This window comes from Argiope bruennichi, chromosome X1 (genome assembly GCF_947563725.1).
Source record: "Argiope bruennichi chromosome X1, qqArgBrue1.1, whole genome shotgun sequence".
Taxonomy (NCBI): domain Eukaryota; kingdom Metazoa; phylum Arthropoda; class Arachnida; order Araneae; family Araneidae; genus Argiope; species Argiope bruennichi.
The window spans coordinates 112,059,287-112,076,349 of record NC_079162.1 but is presented as its reverse complement, the minus strand read 5'-3'; the positions used below and the strand labels follow the sequence as shown (position 1 = coordinate 112,076,349).

At 28.4% G+C, this 17,063-nt stretch overlaps 1 non-coding gene across 1 annotated transcript; it reads right to left on the bottom strand.

Annotated features, from left to right (window-relative positions):
- Nucleotides 1-16,621: 16,621 nt before the first annotated feature.
- Nucleotides 16,622-16,782, bottom strand: LOC129959570 (U1 spliceosomal RNA). Its single transcript, XR_008783463.1, has one exon. It is a non-coding gene; the product is annotated as a U1 spliceosomal RNA (small nuclear RNA).
- Between the last annotated feature and the right edge of the window lie 281 nt (nucleotides 16,783-17,063).

Below are 17,063 nucleotides of genomic sequence, written 5' to 3'. Positions count from 1 at the left end.
AAAAAAAAACAAAAAAAAATGCAAAAGCCTAATGAAAATTAGCTGAAAAGATGTTTTGAAATTGCTAGTAAAGCCAGTTTCTATTTAAATGGTTTGGAAGTCAAACATAAAACTTGCAAAAAAACCTTATTTTCTCAATTATATAATAAATTTCATATTTTTTGTAAAAAAATACCCTACAAATACGAGAAACTCTTCGCACTAAAAAATATGAATTCAGATGCATTATTACCATATTTCAAATTAATTAAATTACATTTACCCTTCACTATGAAATTTCATCAAATTATTAAAAAAAAATCTATTCCACCAGAAATGATTTCTTTAAGTTCTTACTTTAGACTACTTAAAGAACAAATTTGAAATTTTACTTTGGATGAATTGCATTTTATATTAAGTTCTATTATTGATTATTAATTTTCACTTTCTATTAATTATAATATATAACAGTAGATTTTAAACTGCAATTTATGAGTTTTGAAATATTTTATTCCAATTTGGACCACTTTTAATAAATTTTACTCTGCATTTATTCTAGCTTTAATCACTCACAAATATCAGGTTCGGTTTCTCTAATTTAATTTTAGCTTAGTAATTTTAAGAGTGAAAATTAATTTCAGAAATTTTTTACAAATTCTTACAAAATTAAATACGTATATTTAGTATTACAGAATAATCATGTAATAAATAAAAACAAAATTTTAATAACAACAAACAAATAAATAAAAAATAACCCAAATAATGTTTTCTTAATTTATTGAAGAAAAAAATAATTGAAAACAATTCACATATTACATGGCAAAAAATATTATCGCTCAAAAATATTAATAACTATAGCACCAGCTCATTTGAAAAAGAAATTTCAATCAAAAATGAGGAGTGATCAGTTTCATAAAATTAAAATCTATGGGAAAAAGGTTTTTAGTAGTAGGTTTTTAATAACAATGCTAATTTTACAAGATAAAAAAGCAATTGGGTTTGTTTTTTATTTAGTTTTGAAACATTTGATAATAACTTTTAATTTTCCTTCTTTTGAAGAAGACTTGCAGGTGTTGCTTGTGTTAAATGATGTTACTGTAGGAGATACCAGATTTGTAGAAAACGGATGTGTAGGGTCACTAACTGTAGGAGAATGGACTATGCGCCTCAGGCATATGACAAGCTGGAGCGAAAAGAATGTCACCAAATGTATAAGGCAAATCTTCTTCAACATGAGGACAAGCAAATGTTGTTAATCTACGCCTTAAAGTACTAGTGAAATAATAATCAGAAAAATGTTTGTCACACAATTTAGCATTTCTCAAGACATACTGCAAATTCTCAGGTGTCCTATCCTATTTCAATGCTGAAAACCATTTATTATATCTAGAAAATATTATTATCTATTCCAAGAATGTTTTTCAGTGAATATAATTGGTTTTATAATTAAAATGTAACCACTACTAGAAACGGTTTCTGTGCATTAATATAAAATTTCTGATCCTATCAATCGCAACGGAATTTAAAATCATGATCTCCAAAAGATTTCGGAAATCATGATTTTAAATTCCTTTCCTAATATATCATTAAAGCGGCTTGTAGAAACAGATTTTTATAATAAAGAAGGTTCATGGCTTAGTTTAATCATATGCGGCATTTCAAACACTGTGGTGTCACATCCCTTTTCAATGCTAAAAACCAATTATTTTATCCAGAAAAAATTATTACCTATTACAAGACTGATACAAGCACAGAGAAAATATTAAAAATTCAAATTCAGAGATCAATTGCACTTGCAAAATTACGATAAAAGATAGTCACATTCTGCTGTCACATCATATTTATAGCATTAAATCCATTAGAATATATTATGAAAAAAATTTAAGAATCAATCAAATATAACTAGAAATATTATTTTATATGATTAAATTTAGAAAATATTACAGTAATTTAATAACACAAAAGGAAATTTCACATGTTTTCTAAATAAGGTAATTCTAATTCGTTCAAATTTATTTTCATATTTAATTTCAAAACAATTATTAAACATATTTGCTCTCCTCCGAAAGAAACTTGAATAATATCAGTCCAGGTGTTTCATTCTGACTTCTACAAGAAAGACAACATCTAAATTTGCTCACAGAGAATTTTCTCGATGATTTATCTGGAGTCACACGAGATCTGGAGTTCGCATCCATTCTAAAATTATACAAGAAACACAGTACATTAGGAAGAAAAATTTAAACAAATAAAAAATAGAAAATACACAAAACAATATAAATCTAAGCAAAATAATAATTTCAAATGCAAAAAAATTGATCAAAACAGAACCTTCCAGATTTAAACACCGCGCTCAAAATAACAAGCAACACGCTAAAAACGGCGGCGAGTTTCGGTTTCGTTTCGAAAATTCGCGGCTTTCGTTTAATTCCTGTACAAAGGCATCCGCATAGGTGGTGCTGCAATCGTTTACCAAACTTCGAAGTGAGACGTCTGGATCCCTTTATGTGGCGAGAATGCTTCTGGAAGACAATTTCTGTTGACTTTTGCCTAATGACTTCAGGAATTTGAAGATAATTATAATTTAGACGAAAAGGAATCCACCTTCGCCTGCCAACTAGTCAAGAGTAAATTTTGTTATTAAGATAAATAAATTCTGCATGAATTCCCTTCTTTTACTGCAAATTATTTCTTTACTCACTCTGAATTAGTCTCACTATTTTATTTGATGAGAGAAAAACAATCCACTTCACACTTTCTATATTTGTAACTGAAACCTACAAATCAAGAACCTTAGCGCTGTATACGGCTATTATCAATATTTTAATTCCAATTTATGTTTAGAGTAATTAAATATTCCTATAGATGACAAATGCTTTATAATATCAACATGCACAAATTAATGTTAGCCAGATTTATAATTTGTTAAACATAATTTTTGCATTTGACTCATTTTCCAATTTCTCATCAATTTTATTTGATAAAACATCTTCGTTCCTTTTGAGAATTCTCTTCTTATTAAATTACTAGGGGCATAATTATTTTCACGATTTAGTTTAAATGGACCATTGGAAAAATTTAACTCTAAATTAGTGAAATTTATCAATTACATTATTTTTCGTCTGATGTAAAAGACAATTTGCAGACGTGTTGTATCAACTGAAGATGCTTAAAATAAATTCTAAAAATATTGGCATGATTGCACAGGAAAAATAATTTTAAGCATAGAAAAGGACCTTAATAATTACCACTAGAATAATTAGACAGTGACCTGTTTTTATAAATAAAACTTTTTTTTTTTTTTTTTTTTTTTTTTGTTTTCGTCCGATGCGTAGCAGACATGCTCCTTGCACAAATTTTTCTATAGAATGATTTGTGTTCGAATGATGGGTCATATAGACCATCTCTTTCTGGAAAATTATTCCTTTGAATTTTTCCGATTGATCTTGTTAACATGTTTGTTCTATATCGTTAGAAATAATTCACTTACGAGTGTCGTAATTGACCTCGACGAGAAACTCTAAAACATATTGGGTATATGGAAGAGTGTGCTAATGCTTTTTAAATAGTTGGAAATAAACATACAGTTTAGTTTTTCATGAAATTGACGCAATTAAAACGCAATCATTTCTTAATATTTTAGGAGACGGATAGTCAGAGTTATAGAATACCTTCAGGGCAAATTGCACTTTTACGGAACAGGCGTTAGCCAACTGTTGTGCATACTTCAAACTCTTGTAAATATATTTTTATTTGACATAAATATATTCAATCATTATTTGCACTTGTTTAATTTTTGTTATTGATTTCATCAATTTTTGTTGATATTTAATTATTCAGTAATTACAAATTCGAGTATATATATATATATATATCACACTTCATTCTTGAAACATTGCAAATAAAAGTTCATCGATCATTCAAATCATTGCAATTTTTAAAAAAATGTGTTCCTCAGACAATGGAAGTCATTCATCTTGAATTCATTAAACCAAGAAGAGAAGTGAGTCGATTTTCCCATTCTAGGAAATGTAAACAATGGTGTTGAGAAAAGATAATAAAAAATTATACTTAGACAGAGCTGAAAAGTACAAAGTTCGAATAGTAAATCAGAAACTGATTAAAATTTTGTTAATAAGAACAGCTATTCGTTGCCTAACAAGCAGCAATAATCAAATTTTTTTCATGAGGAAAAATAGCTCGATTTTTCGAAATCAATAAATATTTGATTTCCTCCCACACCTGGTATGGGCATGAGGTGATATATTTCCTTCCAAATGCAAAGTGCCAGAAACAGAAATATTCCCCATTAGAAACGAAAAATTGCGGTCTCCATTTGTGACCCTTGAGAGATAAGGCCTGCTGGCTGTTGGAATCAATCTTCACTGGCTGACGTTCAGAGAAGGGCGGAGTTTATCATAACGCGTAACTTATGATTTATAGCGTTATTATTTTGCGACAATTTTCGTTAATTCCCTAAATTATCAAAAAATTGCACAGACACTAATTAAAAAACATTATTTTATATAGGAAATATGTGAATAATAATTGCTAATTTAAGAATTATTTAATATTTGTTTGTGCAAAATAGATGTTTACATTAAGTTTTCTTTGAAATGGAAACTTTTTAGTTTTCAGAGATTTCATTTTCTTAAAGAAGGAAGCTACTCAATCGTAAAACATTTATACGTAGAAAAGAAAAATTTCATTAAAAAAATTTGATTAGTTATATAGTGAGATTATTCATCCATTTTTTATGCGCTACATAAAAATTGGAATTTAAATTTTTGACTAGAAATGTTTGTTTAAAAACTGTAGCATATATGTGAACTGTACTTGTATAAAGGAATAACATATTTAAGTTTATAAACATGAATGCATTAAGAAATGAAATATGAACCAGTTTAAGACACATATTAATAAACAATTATTTATTTCGACATAATAAATAGCAAGAAAAAACAATACAAATATTCAGAACTCGTGTATATACAAAATAGAAATACTACTAAAATGCGATTAATAAATAAGAATTATTTTTATATAATATATAATAAAAAATACAATCATTAGAAAACATATATACAGATTAACAATAGGACATCCAATTGATTTTTAACAAAACAAATATGATGACTGAAATTGTGATATTCATAAACTGCACAGGAAATAATTTTACTTATATTTAATAATATAAATAAATTTTATTTTATACTTATATCTAATTAAATTTTTTAAAATAATTTTCACTTTATTCCTCCAAAAAAAAATGTTTTTCCTTCTATACTTCTGAAATATTAGTTAATTTTCCCCCTTACAATTGATCCATTTTCTTGCAAGGTCCTTTTTGATCAGTGGAAGAATTCTTGAAAAAAATTCCTAGTTTTATTTTATTCTTAGAAGCAGCTATATTATATTTACATTTCTCCTTATCATTTTTAACTTTATAATAATTATTTAATAAGCTCTTAGTTACTGACCTTAGAATTAAAACGAGTAAAGGTAATTTCTCATGCCCATCCTCACAAACATCTGAAGAAAGAAAAATATTTTTAGTTATTAAATATTTTTCACAAGATTAATAATCAAATTTCGTTGATTAGGAAGTTCAATACATTTTTTCTCATATTTTTTACTAATTATTCTTTGAACAACTATATACGTATGGATAACAGTATTAAAAAGTATTTCACTAGTAAGTAATAACCCACCCTTATATTTACATCTATTAGTTTAAAATTATGAGGAATGTAATTTGTATTTGTTCTTAATTTTTGCAACAATGTAAACACTTTATTTTTTAAAGCAACACAAGAACAGTAACCAGCTAAATATTCTATTAAGGACAAGGTATCTTCTATTTTATCTATGTCATATTCTTCGTCACATAAAATTCAATCTATAGGTTCTTTTCCATCATCATTACTCTCATCGTTGTCATCGTTGTGTGACGAAGGGCAAGAAATGTTTATTTGGAAAGATTTCCATCATTTGAATCAAGCTTTTCCTGTTTGCTTACCTATTTAACTAGCCATTTGAAAAAGGTCAATCATTTATCAGATGGGGTATTTGTTATAGGCTCACATGTAGGTTTTCTCTTCAACTTTCCTTAGTTGGAAGCCTTGACATTAGCAATATCCCACCAAGTACAAGCAATATCCCGCATCCATGTACTGATATGTTTGTTTACAGATTTCAAATGGTGTTTTCCCCTAATCTCATTCAAAGTATGAACAACATCAGTGCTAAAAAGTTTCAAAGCTAAATTTACATTTTGCCTTTCCAAAGAGGTTGGACACAGAGCTATAAGAGTTAAACCATAAACAAATTTTTACAAGTTTGTACACTCTAAATCATAAAGCTTCCTCACAATTTTAAAAGAGGCAGTGCAAACATAATTTAAATAATCAATATCTGGATAAGAAAAATAGTAACCATTTTTATGATTATTGAGCCACTTATATAAAACACATTTAAGAATATGAACAGAATCAATTATATGAAAAAGGGGACGTGAATTATCTACTGGGTGGTTATATTTAATTTGTAGTTTAGGAGGATTAGTTAAGCTGGTCGCTGCTGCTCGATTAATAGAATTATTATCTGTTACAATTCCCATTACTTTCAAACCTATTTCCGGAAGCCCCTTTTTAATTTTCATAATTAAATTAAAAATTTGTAAAGAATCAAATTTATTAGTTGGTACAATATCAATAACATGATTGTAAGAAGATAAAAGCATTTGGAACATAAACATATGATCACTATTTATTAATTTAGTGCTGTTGTATGCTGTTCCTACTATGTTCCCTCCTTTATAATCAAGAAATGATTTAACATGAATTTCATCAACCATTATAATTAAAGTATGGTCATCATCTTATGAGTTTTGAAAGGCATGTTTAGCGTAAACAAGAAAATGATTGTTTTCTTCTGTTTGTGATGAATTTTTGTAATTAGCGCCAATTTTTCGAATAGTTCATTAATCTGGAATCATCACATAATGGAAGTGTCTAAGAAAGTTGTAAGCTTGTGGAGAAGTGTAAAATAATAAAAAAGTAAATATGATATTTGCTGAATACCTATAGCGTTCAGGTTTACACTTCAGCAGGTGAAATTTCTGAAGAAAAACTCAGAGAAAAACTTACAGTTGTCAGCAAATACATCTTCTGAATTTTTGATGACAGATTCAATAATATTAATTTTGACATTCACTGAGCTTGATAATCAAACAAGAAGACCCTTTTCAAAATAATCCAGACTATCAAATATTTGATTTATATTATTGACTTTCATTGGTAATGAGAATTTCTCATGTTTCAAAATCCTTTCTGCCATGAAGTATGCATTTATAAAGAAATCATTTTGAATACTTACAGCATATGTTTCGGAAGGAATGCCATCATTAACAGACAGACGAAGGAATAACACACATCCATTCTTTTCGAAGATAATCCAATAGGGAGAAAAAGTATGGACTTTAATACAATTGTGTTTTTTTTTTCCTTAATTCTTTAAAATTTTTAAATTGTGTGAAGCTGCCATAGTTCAGTTTGAAAATTAACCTTTCAATTATAGAAATTTCATTATGGGCTGGTAATCGTCGCCTGTGTTTTGAAAAAATCTCGCGAAAAGAGGATGTTGATGATGACAAATATGTTGGGCAGCCAGGAAAAGTACTTGGCACAGCATTTTACTTCAGACTGGGCATTTTCAGAGGAGCAAATAATGTTTTACTGGTACTTCCATTGCAGAAAATAGTTCTGAGAAGCACACAATTTTTAAAATGTCTTTCACATACCTGAAAGGAAACGAAGGAAAAAAGATTCTCATTATGTAAAATAACTTTTTATATCCATAATCCTGCAAATCATGAAGATTTTTTTCAGTTCTAAAAAGTTTTTAATATTACTGCTTAATAATCACAGTTATTTTCATGCTATATTAAAACAAAATAAACCAATATGAACTTACTCTAACTCTACCTAAATTAAAATTAACAAACAATTAACATCACTTTTATTAACTAATGTAAGTTTAATGGCCTGTATTTTACATTACCAAAATAGTGAAGCTAGGATTGAACTAAAATTTATGCCTCTTAAATAAATTTTAATTAATCAGAATGATATTAAAATTTTTTTACAACAATTTAGACTGTAACTAACACAAATTATAATATTTTACACCTAAAAATAATTCAAACTATTTCAAAATATTAAAACATATTAATTATCAATGCTCATTTTGGCTAACCCTAGAATTCTTTGTAATGGTAAACATTTTTCTTGGAATTGCAGGCAGCCATTTCTGTCTTAAAGCCTCATCAGTGGGATATCCAAAAACAGCGACAGTATTTTCTTCGTAATTTCCTCGACAAGCCGGAACTGAGCATTTATATGCCATTTCTTTCTTTCTTTTTATTAAAGTAAAGTTTATTTACCCAAAGTTAAATGATTTAATTAAAACAAAAGTCCAAATAAAGTAATATAAATTTCTGATTATAGATATTCATAGTGATATTAATTTACATTAGGCGTTTAAAAATAAAACTGACTGTCATGACTGGAAATACTTAAGAGAAAATGGATGCAAATTTAAACAACTTATTTAACTAAATAGTAAAAAAATAAGATAACCTTGAGATAAATTGATGAAAATATTCTTTAAAGAGTTTATTTCAACACAATTTTTATACCAAAATAATGAATAAGTTAATACCATGCGAATAAGTAAGAACACTGACAGGACTATCATAGATAAACACATGATAGTCCAAAAGTCGATTAGATTTTTGACATAAAGAAATAGATAATTTGTATAAGTAGATTGCAGCTATTTCTTCTAATTACATTAAGTTCTTTCCTAATCAACGCTATGTCATTTGGAGATCAAATAATACTGAAAAACTAAATCGCCATTATAATTTGGTGTTAAAACAGAATATGAGGAACAAATAGGTTTAACATTAGCAAATTCAATCATACTTTAAGTTTGTATTTATTATAATAAAAGAAATACACTTTCTAAAACTTTAAAAAGGAATTTGTAAAATAAAAAAATAAAAAATTCTCAATTTCTTTTAATTTACTATAAAAAATTTGTCAATATTTGTTTGAGTCTATTTCTTTATGAGACTGTTGAGATTTAATTTCTCTGAGATCTAAAATTAGAAAAAATGTGTTATATTCTTTTCCAAGTTGCTGAATATAGATAGAAACACAGATTGCGGCAGAATGACGTATCATGCTAAATAAACAATTACGTGCTCTTCTTTTAAATCAAAAGCTACATAAAATATATGTTCAAAGAAAAAGTTTTATAAAATAAACTTTTTCAGAAATCAAAAATAATAAATACCAAATATTCGAGTTTTTCACCAAAAATCGATTTTTTAGCGCATTTCCCACTACCTAAAATATTTGTTAAATCAGGATTGCAGTGTTTCGAATTTACTTTTTATAATGAGTATTTACAGTTATTTATATTGAAACCACATAATTTCGCTACAAATGTAACTTTTTTTATTTTGCATATGCACAACAGTATCAAAAGAAAAAGAAAAGAAAGAGTGTTTGATTAAATTTTGTTTAACCATTAACTAGATTTTTGTCAGGAAATTCTCATAGTGAAATAAATAACATAAATTTACCGATTCGTTTCCGAGGGAGTAACAATTAGATGAATAAGAAGACGATAAACTTTAGAACTTGAATTTGAATAATGAATTATGGAAAACAAATCTATCGTCCTATTCATGAATAATATAAAAACTTCAATTTCTCTAATAATTAAACTAGCAGTTAATCGAAGTGCTCGATGAAAATAGTTTTTTCCCATAATCTATGATAAAATCTTAACCGAAGGGAAAACGATTAGTCGAGAAAAATTGGACGTCTTATTCACTTGCCAGCTTATTGATTATTCTGCTAAATATAATAGAAAGTATATGCTGAATGAACATTATAACATTTAAATCAGAGGATTCAGAATTTGAACTTAACTTCGACATCCATCGCATTGAAGTCTTAGACGACGAATCAAAATTTTTTGGCAAAATGCGACATATTTTATGTCTTATTCACATGTTTTCTTGTCGGTTATATTGGAAAAAATAGTGAAAATTAAAAGTTTCATGAACGACATTGGAATCAAATGTATAAAAATATGCAGATATAGTCTTCGACATTCATCACATTCTGTTCACAGTCGGCCGCCTTAAAATTGTCAGCAGAATGCGATATCTTATTGAATCGGATATATTCACATAACTACAGCAAATTATAAGTTAAATGAACGAGAATTCAATCAAATGACTGAAAATCGGCAGACTTAACATCTTCGATATCCATTGCATTCAGTTCTTAGTTGGTCTATCAAAAATCATCTGTAAAATTTGCGTCACATTATTCGACTACCACTCAATCGATTATTTTGCCAAATATATTCGAAACACTTCAATCATTACATGGATATTTCAACTGTTTTCATATATATTAAATTCAAGGCGGTTATTAAATAATTATATTCGATAACGTGTATCTCTTTACAACCATCCGGAAAGGGTAATAACATTTTCCGATGAAATTCTGATTCTCTCGAAGACAGGTGGATGGGAAAACGCTGCCAATAGGGGGGAAATCGACAAACGTGCGACATCCCTAATTGAAATTAGGAATAACCGAAGTGATGCTTTCATAAGATATGGGCATTGGAATTTGGTCACAATATTGGACGTTGTAACTGAATTCCAACGCCAGAAAAACAGAATTACTCAATTTCTATAAAGAATAATTCCTTTATAAAAATAGTGGTAAATAATCTATCTACTTTATAAGAATAGGCAAATTTTGCCATTTTTATCAATGACCAGCATTTTACTCTACCCCATCTTTGCTCGTTTCAAAAACCATTTTCTTTGTCATATGTCCTTTACCTAATAGTTAAACTGCTCCAGCGCTTTTTATCTTTCCTTATAATATGAACATCGGAACAAGCCACAATATTTAACAATGCGGCTGAATTCCAATGTTCAGAAAACAGTAGTACTCAAATTCTACAAAGAGTAAACCTTTATAAAAATAGTGGTAGATAATTTATCACTATTTTATAATAACCCATAATTTCGAAGCTTTAATTTCAGATATATTTTTTCCATTTTTATCAGAGGTTACCGTCATCCTCTGCTCAATTTTTGCTTGTTTCGAAAATTATTTTCATTGTCTTCCATCTTTGTCCCAAGTGTTACACAGTTCCAGTACTATTTGCCTCCTCGGTCAGTTCAAAAAACATATATTGCAATTTTTTTTAAATTAAACTGTCAGTAAAATACAAAGATTCAAAGAAAAAATGGAAAAAGGAAATTATTTGGAAAAAATGGACTAATTATTATTCACCAACTATAAAGCAAAGAACTTAATGGCTGGTTTACAAAAATAACATTTCTTTAAGAGCAATGGTATTAGTCCTCTTCTTAAAGTTTGCAAATGGCTTTTACGTCGAGTTGTTGGAGCTCAAAGTTGTTACTTGGTTCATAATTATTTTTTATATTTAGTTCGAAATGATTATTGGAGAAATTTAATTCTAAATTAGTGGAATTTATCAAATTACGTTTGTTGTCCAATGATAGAAAAAAAAATTGCAGACGTGTTGGATCGACTGAAGATGCTTAAACTCTTAAAATATTGGCATGAATGTACAGGAATAATAATTTTAAGCGTACACAAAGGGCGTAAATATTTAACCACAAAAAAGGAACTTTTAAATTACCACTGGAATAATTAGTCACAGTCCTCATTGTATAAATAATAGATACTCATTCTGGTGTTTATAATTTGCGATGCGAATTTTGCATGCTATTTGCACAAATTCTTCTATAAAATGATTTGTGTTCATATGATGTGTGTTACAGACCGTAAATTCTCTCCGTCTCTTTCCGTAAAAGTATTCATTTCGATTTTGAAAATTGATCTGTTTAACTTTCTGTTTTATATCATCAGAAGTAATTAACTTACGATTGTTTTATTCGACATCGACGAAAAACTCTTCGGAATTACGAGTTATTTTTTTTAAAGTTGTGAAAAAAATAAAGTTTCGTTTTTTATGAAATTGACGCGAACAAAATGAAATCAGTTCTCAATATTTTGGGAGTCTCATAGTTTCCTCTATAGCATAACTTCAGGGCATATTCCCCTTATTTTTTTTTGGGGGGGGATACTTCATTAGTCAGCTGTAATGCATACTTCAAACTATGTTAATTATATTTTTCTTTGACATAAATATATTCCATCATTATTTGAACGTATTTAATTTTTGCTCTTGATTTCATTTATTTTTGTTGATAGTTATTTATTCAGTAATTTAAAATTTGAGTACAAAAATATAATAACACTCAATTCTTGAAACATTGAAAATGAAAGCTCATCCATCATTCAAATCATTGAAATTCTTAAAGAAATTTTTTCTTCCTCAAACAATGAAACTAGTTCATTTGTTCATCTAGAAATTATGAAACAAACAAACCATCTGAATCGATTGTCTCATTCTATGAAATGGTAACAATTTCGTTGAGAAAAAATATTTAAAAATTATATTTAGATAGAGACGAAAAGTACGAAAGTTCAATTAGTAAATCAGAAAGTAATTAAAATTTTGTTAATAAGAATCGCTATTCGTCGGCTATATAGGAGCACCTATCAAACTTTTTCATGATTAGAAAATGCTCCATCTTTCGAAAATTAATAAAAATTTATGATTTCCACCCACAACTGGTGTGGACATGAGGTGATATATTTCCTTCCAAATGCAAAGTGCAAGAAACATAAATATTCGCCATTGGTTACGAAAAATTACCGTCCCCGTCCCCGTCCCCATGACTTGCTAAATTCAGCATACATGATGTCGGCCGTTATTAAGCTTTCAGACCATATTGGCTTTACGCAAATGTCGCTTATCTGTATGATCTACTTACACCGATTCACAAGATGAATCATGTCTCAAAATCTGATTAGGTAATATTTGTCAGCAAGGAGTTTTGAAACAGTTCCCATCATTTTATCCACATTAACTATTGAACCAGTTACAGCATATAATAACTCAAAATCGAATTCCTTCCGAAACTAACCGTAATATTGGAGTGGTAAAAAGCGATGCTAAAATAATGCATCCTTTCCTTTCATTTCAATGCCGGAGAAACTTTATTCGTTTGAGGCATGTAGTTTTGAGTAATAATCATTATCCTTTCCTCGCCTTTCAAAAACAGGTGCCCAAAACTTTGGACGCTAAGCATCCGAATTTGTTGACATGGTGAGCATAAACCCTTCAAAGAGCAATGGAATGTCTGTGCTAGAAAAAAAAAAACTTCTTGTTGATATAAGCATCCTCAGTGCCAGGAAAGTATGAATTCCAGCCTACACTCAAAATGTTACATACATTATAGTGTTGCAGAAAAAGTGCTAATCTTTTCGAAATTCTAGTGAATTACAGATAATGTATAATTTTTTCATCTTTTGAATATATATTTTAATTAATTTTAAATTCATAATAAAGTATTTAATTTTTAAAATCATAAAAGATAACGACTTTTTTTAGTTATTAATATTAACAAATCTGCAGAAGAATCCTGTTAGAACAATAATTTAGTCAATTTTGTGGTATATTATCTAAATTTCAGTTAATATTGCGTTGTGTTCGTAATCAAATGTAGATGGCGCTCGATTAAAAAAAATACATTTTTCGTAACCTCACCTCTATGCCTGGAAGAACAAAAAAATAATCTAAAAGTTATCTCTGTTTCTAAATGAATCGGTTTAAAAAATCTAATGATTCTATCCTTTCAGTAATTTTATACGTAATATTATGCATTATTTGTGTATTATAATTTGAGTATGATGACTATATAGAATCATCACAGTAATGAATCATTCTTCGGTTTCCCATGAATCATGTGAATAAAAAAAAATGGAATGCGATTCAACAATTCTTAAAAGAGATTCCTTCATCAGACTCTTTGCTTTTATGAATTGAAATCAAAACAATTGTGTTAAGCATGTGGGATAGATTTTGGCTTAAAGGGATAAAACGCAACCGTTTAAGATTTCTGTTCTCAGTTTTTCTCGATTATAGCTACTAAAAATGCATTGTTATTAAAAGAATAATATATTTTTCTCGTTTTTATATTTAATTCTAATGACTCTCAAGAGTTATTGAAATGGTTCCGTCTTCTTTAAAATAAATGCACATCATTAATTTTACTCTCCTGTAAATGATGATGTTAATGCATCATATATCTTGGTAAGCTTAAAAGGCATTTCTTTAAATCAAATAGGACTGATTAACGAACATACTCTTTTTATGAAATTGCATGAGTTAGAGAGATGATGATTAATAAAATAATTCTGTTATGCAATAACAGCTTACAGCGTTTTCTTGCTGGAGAAAAGAAATTTAATTTTTTTGTATCGACAAATTCTTTAAAATACTTGTTTCAAAGTTCTGAGTTCAATTTTTGTAATATTTCTAGCTTCTGATAAACAAACTACAAGGTAAAAAAATGTTGAAAAATGATTGCATCATTCATCAGCAAATGTTACCGACAGAAATCTGGTTTCAAACGCCACAGGAAGATATAAAAAACTACAAGTGGAATATGTAGACCTAGAAACTACATATGGAAAAGAAAAAAAAAGTTACGACGATCGCCTCAGAAACGAACGAAATTGGAAACTTTCGTTTTGCTGTTAATCAGTTTAAATATTGCTGTCCCCATATCTTAGAATCAGAATCAGGACATAAATACAATTCTTCTCTCTCTTGTTGTCACTAAACATTTCTTCTGTGCTTCAGTTCCTTTAACGGATTGCATTTTTTCCCAGTTCCTATTTCACTCTACTGCATATACACAGTAACAGAAAACCACGTTTGAATGATCATGTCTATTAAGAAAACGAGAAAAAGCGTAGTAATTACATCTGCGCATACTACCGTCGCGCCATCTTTATGGAAAATGAGTTTTGGTGTAAAACAGTGTGCACCATCGGCTCTCGTCAAATTAATGAGTGTGATTAAAAGCGAATTACAGTCCGTTAAATGAGCCTTTATTTAATTAGTTTGAGTTCTTTTTATGAGCATCAAGGACAGTAATAGAGATGTTAGTTACATAGTTTTTAATAGAGAATTGAATCTTCCATCAGATACAAATTTTTTGAGTGCTTAAAACTTCAAATTAAATATGAAAATGAAGAAAAATTCATTGAAGTAACAATAAATTATTTAAAATTAATTTCAGTGTCTTTAAATTTAATTGAAATCTTTCGAAATTCAATTCTCAATAAAGAATCTCCGACAGCTGTTTGAAATTTTCTGCATTCATGATTTTGACTCATAATTGAAAGAACTATGTCTAAGAATAAAATATAATAACTTGAGAAACCACAATTTTTTTTTCAATTTTCTAATTTAAAATATCATAGTACATCTATATAAAATTGCAATAGAGATAAAATATTTTATTTGTCATACTGTACATGCAAAATAAATAAATTCAATGGTAAAAAAAAATTTTTCGTACATATATCAACATAATAGTTTTTTATCTTTCCGCAGTAAGAAAAATGAGGCAAAAGGATTTTGATTAATTTTCAGTAATATTAATATTTTTTTTAAAATTTTAATTATACAATGAATTTTTTCTGTGTAAATTAATAAAAATACTTGATGTTATACTTATTAATTTTGACTAAATAATGCAGTAAATGTATAAAGCAATTATCGCTTGTATATCATTACGGTACAGGATCATTTTTTTGTTGAAATCCAACAGACTTCATCGCTATAAAAATCGAAAGCAAAAGAGAAAAAAAAATAATCGAAAGAATAATTACAGATGATATTGAAAATATTTTAATACTTAATGGGTCTACAACATTATTAAAATAATGTAGTAGATTTCTATATGGTATTAGATCATTCAAAATCAAATTTTTAAAAAGGAAAATAATTTATTCAGTTCCAATGTGCATTACTGTTCAATTAAAGATAAAGAGTGACTTAATTCTTCACACTTTTTTTAATCATATGCCACTACATATGGAAAGCATTTCAAATCGTCAGAGTACACGCACAATAATAGTGAAAGTTCCTTAGATAATGTTAAAAAAGAAAATGCATTCTATAAATTCATTTATTACAAATTTTTCATTCAATTAAACCATAACATCTGTATGTTTTAAAACATATAGATTTATTTGCTCTAGATCAATTTTCAAAGATTTATAAAACGTAGTTCTAACATTCAGCGAAACGCAATCACGTAATTTAATACATTTGCCGAGATATATCATTATACGTTTCATAAACGATGTATAGGAACTGTGCTCAATCTAGCTAATTTACATGCAAAAAGTAAAACGTAAGCTGTCGAAATAAGCAATAATTTGTAAATCAAATCGTACTAGCAACCAGCGAACATTCCAAGAATGCGTTAATGGAAAGAATGAGTGGCGCTGCGATTGGTTAGAGAAACTCTGTGAATTGACTTAAAATATCATAATCACATTTGGAAGTATCAATGAAATACTCTTCTATGTGAACAATGACATAGATGCGGAAATATCATATTAAGTGTGCTCTATTATTAACAATGCCGGAAACAGCGCGAACGCAGTCCCGAGTCCAAAAATTAGGTGCCCCAGCACACTGCTATTTGCAGTGGTGGCGGTAGCCAACCGCCCTAAGTGCAATAGACGGCCTCAGATAGAGAAAGCCCCCTTCATGATCAGGGTATTTCCGACCCCATGTAAGTATGCAACAAATTTTTCTCGGAAATTCTATATATAATTTTTCTTTTTAGAAATAGTGGTAGGAAATAAATCTACCATGGACAGAATATATTATATATCTGTTTATTTCTTGACAGAATTTTCATTTGAAATGTGATAGCATTTTATCTATATTCTCAGGTGCATACACTTCACATTAACTCAATCTTTGTTTCACCGTCATAATTAGTTTCGCCGAGTAATTTTTCTTTCTGCAAATAAAATACTTTAACCTGAGCTAGTGAAATATAAGTGGTTTTAATAAGC